The 7,557-nt window shown below is 32.3% G+C and overlaps 1 long non-coding RNA gene across 1 annotated transcript; it reads left to right on the top strand.

The window, feature by feature from the left end:
- Positions 1–1,161: 1,161 nt before the first annotated feature.
- On the top strand, positions 1,162–2,440 carry LOC130972897 (uncharacterized). Its single transcript, XR_009083951.1, has 3 exons — positions 1,162–1,694; positions 1,766–1,905; positions 2,037–2,440. It is a non-coding gene; the product is annotated as an uncharacterized LOC130972897 (long non-coding RNA).
- The last annotated feature ends 5,117 nt before the right edge of the window (positions 2,441–7,557 follow it).

The raw sequence follows: 7,557 nt of genomic DNA on the forward strand, positions 1-7,557 counted from the left end.
CTATGTGAAAACTGTTATATCTATAATGAGTTGGACGCTACTCTAAAAATTGTGATATCTCCCATTTTATACTTTAACAAATATAAAACTATTTGGTTATAATTACTTTAATGAGGTAAATAATTTAATATCTAAAAAATTTTGGTGTTGACAAAATAATACTTAAATAATGTTATTGATAAATAGTCTTTAAAAGATTTTAAAAATTTAACAAGTATGTCTTTAAACTTGTTGAAACACATCTTCAACGAAAAAATGTTAATGTGGCTACTATTTTTTAATAATACAGCATATTTTTTTAACTAATTACTAAGTTGTCTTTTATAATTAATTTAACCATTACAAGTTAAAAACTTTCCAATTCTTTTGCTCTAATTTTTACTCAGTTACCCTTCTCCAAATTAGTCTCTACAAATTAAAAGGGATTCGCCTCGTCTCTTCCATGATCCCTTCCTCGTCCTCTATTGTTGTTCCAAGCACCATCACCACCGGTCTAAAAATCAGAGTCATATTCTTGTTGTCCAAAATTTGTAAGATTCAAAATTTTTGAAAAGTCTTATTATAAACTACTTTAAAATTGTATATTTATTTTTAGTTTTAATTTTAGAAATTATTTTATTAAAGATAATTAAAGGCAGTTTTAATTAATTGAATTTAAAATAAATTAAGATTTTTATAAAAACTCTATAATTATGAATTATTTTTTTATTTATAATTTAAAGTCTTAAAAATTTAAAAATAATGATGTTTGATTGTTTAAATTAGAATTTTGTCCAATTTTATAATTATTGAGTTATTTTCTATATTTAAATTATAAAATTAGTAGTTATGAATTAATAAGAATTTTATATGATTTGATTTAAATAATTTATATTTTTATAATTTAAAACTTTAAGTTTTAAGGATAAAGAAAATTTATTATATTATCTTATAATTTCAATTAAATTATTTGATTGAGAATCAATTAGTATTTTAATACAATAAATAATATTTTAAAGTAATTTTTAAAAATTTAATTAAATTTTAATTTATTATTCTATGCCCAAATTTTATTAAAATTACCTTATTCTAATTAGACCAAAAAACCTCCAATTTTATGCATAAACCCTAATTTTACTAACACTCACTCCCTCATCCTAACCCTAGCCACCCAACCCCCTCACCCACACACTCAGCACACATACAAACAAAACACACGCACACAACACAGCAACAGCTGCTGAAAAAGAAAGAAGAAAAGAAAGAAAGGGAAAAGGAAAAGAGGGAGATCTGAGAGGGAGAGGACGCAAGGTTTGAGGGAGCTGCGACGGGGGAGAAGGGAAGAAGAGAGGGAGTCGCCGCCATTCAGCTCGCCGCCGTCGTTCGAGCTATCGCCGCCGTCCAGCGCCGTCACGTCTCGCTCGCCGCCGCTGTACCGTCGAGAGGGAAGTCGTGCACGCGTGCTTGAAGGTCACCGTTGTCCTTATCGCAACCTGCCACCGTCGCTGGAGGTAGCCATATTCACTGCCATTTTCTGCCGTTGCCAAAGCCTGGAACCGCCACACTTTTGTCGTCGTTCCTCACCAGTTCTGTTGCTGCCATGCATTGCGAAGCCAGCTGCCACCGTCGCACGCTCCGTTGCCGCCGCTGGTGATGGGTGGAAGAGCCTCTATGCCACCAAGAAACGCCGCTGTCATCACCTACAACCACTGCTGGTAAGGTTTGAGTTTGGTATTTCGTTCTTTAAATTCCCAGAAACGTTATCGTCACTGCATGTTTGTTACAGTCGTTGGAGTTCTGGTCGCCGCTGTCAGTCGGGATGGCTGCTGGAGCTGCCGCCAAATCGGTTCAGAGACCGCTGCTGTTTCGCTTTCTTATTACAGTAAATGTTTTTGTTTCGAAACCCTCGCATTAATATTCTGATGCGTGAGCATCTTGTACCCTTTTTCTTTATTTTCTAGTTTTTTTGTTAGAATTTATTAAGTTTTATTATATTTTAGTGCAAAAATTCTTTTTGGATGCTACTTTGAGTATTTCTGGTGTTTTGATTAATTCAGGTGAAATTCGGAGCAACTTGACAGAGTTTGGAGCAAAAAGCTAAAGATTTGAAGTATCTCTTTGGGCGCTAAACGCCAGTCAGCAACCCTTGTAAGACAGCATCGCTCCTACCCCTTATGGGCGCTAAACGCCCAACCAGACAATCCGAGTTGAAGCCTACACTTTGGAGCATCTCTAGTTGGATTTATCTTTAATTTTATTAGTTATCTTTTATTTTCTTTCAGTAATTTTTATTTACAAACAATATCTTTTAGTTTTAGAATTTAATATTTTATTTTAATATCAAATCGGAATTAGGTTAGATATAAAAGGGAAAAGATTCACCCTTTAGGGGGGGATGGCAACTTCTGAATCTTTTCTCTTCCGCACTTTTCAGAATCCTAATTTTTCTCTGTAAGTCATGAGGCACTAAACCTTTTTTGTTATGGTTAAGAGCTCTGTTTATTTCTATGGATTGAGTCTATTATTCCTCTATTTTAGTTAATATATTGATTCAATTTCAAGGATTACTTTCGTTTTTAATTTTATGAATCTAGGTGGAACGAGAGTATGACCCTTATTCTACATGTGTTCATGTGATCTTTGGGAGAGGTCTCTCACATGAACAACAACTTGAAAGTAAATTCCTCCTAAATTACTAATTACTTGAACTAATCTGGATACGTGACATATAATCTGTTTAATCATGGGTAATTAGAGTTTCTATGGCCATAAACTAGAGTTGAACTTAACTCTCTAATTAGAATCAAGTAACCAAGAGATTGGCGGTTGATGAAGGTTAGAGGAGACTAAATCACTAAGAGATTAGGGTTTAGTCAATTACAGTTTGCCATGAAATGAATCTTGCATGATTAAAATAGTTGGTAAGAAAACTCAATCCGAAAAAGTAAATATTTCTGATACCTAATTGTTTCTCTCATTGATTTCCACACCAAACGTATATTTACTGTCTTTACTCTTGTTTAGTGTTTAATGTTTTGAAAACCCACACAACCAACTTTTCTATTCGCCTGACTAAGCCAATCAGTTGACCATTGTCGCCCTGTTTCTTAGTCCTCGTGGGATTGACCCTCACTTACCTGACGTATTACTTGGACGACCCAATCCACTTGCGGGTTCAATTGTGGATATTCTAAATTTTACACCATATTCAATTATGTATTGTTGAGTTTTACGCAACGTTAATATCTCAGGATCAAGTTTCTATGGTGAGTGGTTCTTTTGGGGCTGTTACGGCTGTGGGAAATAGTCGGATTTGATGCCGTTCAATTGTGGGGCGAGGAAAAAGGTTTATGGGCTTCGATTTGTTGAGGTAAGAGATTTTTCTAAAAACTTATTTTTATAATTGGAATTGCTATAAATTAACATTGATATGAGAAATGCATTTTTGGTGATTATGTAAGTCTTATGAATTGTCTGGTTTGTCTTAGATGAACATAGTTATCTATTTGATTGAAATATTGTCTGATTTTATTAAATTGGAGATTTCTTATTGGTTTGATTTGAACTGATTTTAATATTTGAAAGTTTGAATTTTGTTTTATTGAAAACTGATTTGGTCTTGAACCTGTTGGAAAGGGTTGAGGATTGGTTTGGTTTGGTTTGGACCCGAAAAGGGTGGCAAAGTCCAAATTTTAGGGAAGATGCTGCCGAAATTTCTATAAAATCCGAGACCTTGTTTGAAATGTTATTTTAAAAATTAATCAATTATGCTTTGAATTGAATTACTGATAAATGAATTATGTTTGAACTTATTTTATTAAGAAAATTATTATATTTTGAATGTAATTTATTTAAGAAAATAATTATGTTTTAAAGTCGATTTAAAGATGAAAATTCTTACGTTTTGAAATTTGATTAAGTAGGCATATTTGGAGGAGTTTTAGTGGATTTAAAAGAAATTTGAATTTCGATTTACTAATTTCACTTGATGATGTTTTACGAAAAGTTTGAAGTATTCTCTAAAACTTTGATTTAGCAAAACTAAAACAATTTTCGAGCATTTGGAAACGCTTAAGATTTAAGAATGAAATTGAAATTGGTTTTGGTTTAAATGATTTAGTTTTGGTTTAGGTAAGTTGATTTTGAGTTGGTTCGAAATATTTGGATACATGACTTGGTTTTGGTTTAAATTCTATTTTACTTATTCAAATTAAGAAGCTAGGATTTTAGAGATTTTTAATAAGTTTAAGGAAATGAGTTAGGTCATTTTCTCCTAAAGCCTTGAGACTCTGCTGTAGAATTTATCACCAAATCTTGATTTAGAATGAATGATTTTTTATGACTTTTGGAAGAGAATAATAATTGATATGATTTTGAAATGTTTGGAGTTTTCAAAAAATATTACCAAAAAAGTGGGTTTTGGTTTTAAAGGAAATTGAATTAAGGATTTGGAAATTGATGATGACTTTTGGAACTTGGAGATGAATGAGGGACTTGGTGGTTATTGAAAGAGTGTGCAGGATACTATATCCCTGGCGTGGCAGATTTTTCTGTCGCAAGAGTGTGCAGGGCACTATATCCCTAGCGTGGCAGATTTTTCTGATGCAAGAATGTGTCCGGCACTATATCCGTGGGTTGTGTGAGGTTGGAGGCAGATTATCCCACTCACATCCTTTTGGATCCCAAGAGTATGTCTGACACTATATCCGTGGGTAGTGTGTCCAGCACTATATCAGTGGGTAGTGTGTCCAGCACTATATCCGTGGGAGGATCCTATATTCGTGACCGAAAGGCGACATTCCCATGGGAATGTGTCGGGTTGGCAATTGAACTAACAATGTGATATTACAGCCAGTAGGACAGACATTCATCATATGCATCTATGTGATATTGTTTGGGTGTGTATATTGTAATTAGTTTGCCTATGTGAATAATTATGTTTAACTGCTAATTGTCATACTTGATGTAATTGCTTTGATTGTGTTTGAACCTTTTTAATTGTGTTTGTGACTGAAATTATTTGGATTGTGGTAATTTAGATGCTAATTGAGTTGCTTGGGCCTGAGGCCATGGCTGGTATGTTTGAGGTCTAATTTTATATAAAATATCTAACTAGTTCAGCATAGACTTAATGAACCTTTGCTTGGAACAGGATGATCATTTATATAGCTTAGGTAACTTCTTTTATGTTTATGTCTTAGTAAAGTATGAAAAATCAAGCTGGTTCAGCATAGACTTAATGAACCTAAACTTGGGACAGGTTGATCATTCATACTGTCTAGGAAATATTTTAAGATTTTTATAACAGAGGAAAATGTTTTCTAAGTTTTGGATAATTAGTTGATTTCTCTTTTGAAACGGATTTTTGGATGTTAACTCTTTGGTTTTCAAAAAGGCACGTAAGATGAGTAATGATCACTGTACTAAAAAAATAGTTTTATTTTACGTATCTTAGTATAGTAATTCTATAACCCTATAGTGAGAACCAGCGAGGACGATGTTCTCACTCCCCTACAGGTTTTCCCTTTTTCAGGACAAGGACTAAAAAGTTACGAAGACTTTATTTCTAGTTTTGTTATACGATATTTTTGTACTGTTTTAGATGTTATATTTTTCCGTCGCCTTTATCTTTACCAATTTTGTAAAATGTATAGAATTTATGATGCCTAAAGTTTTTATATTGATACTATGTGTATATATGTATTCTTTGTAAGTAAGTATATATATGTTTTCAACGAAAGAGTCTTTCGTAGGACTACACGTTTTAAGTTTTAAACAAACTCCTATCTTAGTATTAAATATATTTAGAGTCGTCATAATATCCAAGCTATCAGAGTGGCGCAGCCGGAAGCTTGACATTCTGATAGTAAGGGTGTTACAAAAGCTGTCATATTAAAGGAACTACCCCCATAAGAAGAAGTAGCAGTTCTACCACCATAACTCAACCGATCATTAGCTTGGAAAGTAGTTGACGAATTCAATGACACAGGAGTCTCAAAGAATTCATTTGCCTACTGCGAAGATGAGGCAAAACATACGCAGCCATGTTAGACTGCAAATGGGTATTGGAAGAATGAGTGACTGAATTGTCAATAGAATCTGCCCAAGAAGTTCTCATAGTTGCAGAAAATGTTTTGTGAGTTTTGCTATGATTTATAATCAAATGCTGAACAAAACAAAATAAGAGAACAATGCTTCCCAATCTATAATTCTTTTAATGATTGTGCTTCTATTATACATCTGATAAGCTAAACAACAAAATAAAACAAGACAAAAGGAAAAAGTTCAGATAAGGAAACCAAAAACAAAAATTGAAGAGCAATAAAAAAAACCAGTTCAGCAACAATCCTAAAAATATAAATTCTATTCATTGGCATTCAAAAATCTCATAAATAAAAAATTCAGTACAAGCTAGTTTTAATTTTCCTCACATTCAAAAGACGAAATGCGAAGATGCTGACTTACTGAAAGGAAGAGCAGCAAACAGCGAAGTGGCTGACGACGGCGATGAAGAACGATCCTGTTAGAGGTAACGATGGTTAACAAATTGTATTGAAGAAAATTTTGCCTCTGATAATCTTATTGGACGGCGATGAGGACGATTCTCTTTTGACACGACAATTTTGGCTTTGACGATTCTCCTCAGGTGCGCAAAGACAATGTTCTTCTCGGGTTGGGTCTTAGGCACGCAACGACGATTCTGTAGTGACTTTAGGGGAGAGAGAGAGAGAGAGAGAGAGAGAGAGGAAAGCAATGAGAGTGAAGGAGTTTGACGACGGTGAGAGGGGAGGAGGGTGGCAAATGACAATAAAAAAAGAGGTGAAGACATATTATCCAATTTAATAAAAATTTGGGTAAAAGAATTGGGGATTTTTAAACTTGTAGTTGTTAATTTAATTATAAAAAATAATTAAGTAATTAGTTAAAAAAAATATATTATATCATTAAAATACAATGATCACTTTAACATTCTTTTCATTGAGAATATGCTCCAACAAATCTAAAAACACACTTATCAATTTTTAAAATTTTTCAAAAACTTTTATTAATAATATTATTCAAATATTATTTTATCAGCATTAAAATTGTTCGAATGTCGAATTGATATTTACCTTTACTTTAATTTATAGATTGAATTTAGGGCGCAATTATATTAAAGCTTATGCACCCAAGTAGTTTATAGAAATTGGTTGATGTTCATATACACATCATATATATTCTTTGAAATAAAAGTTAAGTTTTCAATTAAATTAACTTTTCATCAGCTAATTTTATTAGTTTTTAATTTTTAAATTTTAAATTTTAAATTCTAAATTTTAAATTCTAAATTTTGAACTCTAAACTTTTTAAAACATAAGATTGAAAAAAGTAATTTTAATATTTAAAAAAAACTTAGCTAACATTTACTGATAAAATATTAGTTCTCTATAAATTAAATCGTGGTTATTATGTCCGATAACCATTGAGGTTATTGCGGTGGAATTTTTTACACGTTTTCAATTTTAAATTGAGCCTACTTTAATCATCATAACCTTCATATGAAATTTTTAAATTAGTATACTTTAAAATATCATATTT

Source organism: Arachis stenosperma, chromosome 4 (genome assembly GCF_014773155.1).
Source record: "Arachis stenosperma cultivar V10309 chromosome 4, arast.V10309.gnm1.PFL2, whole genome shotgun sequence".
Lineage (NCBI taxonomy): Eukaryota > Viridiplantae > Streptophyta > Magnoliopsida > Fabales > Fabaceae > Arachis > Arachis stenosperma.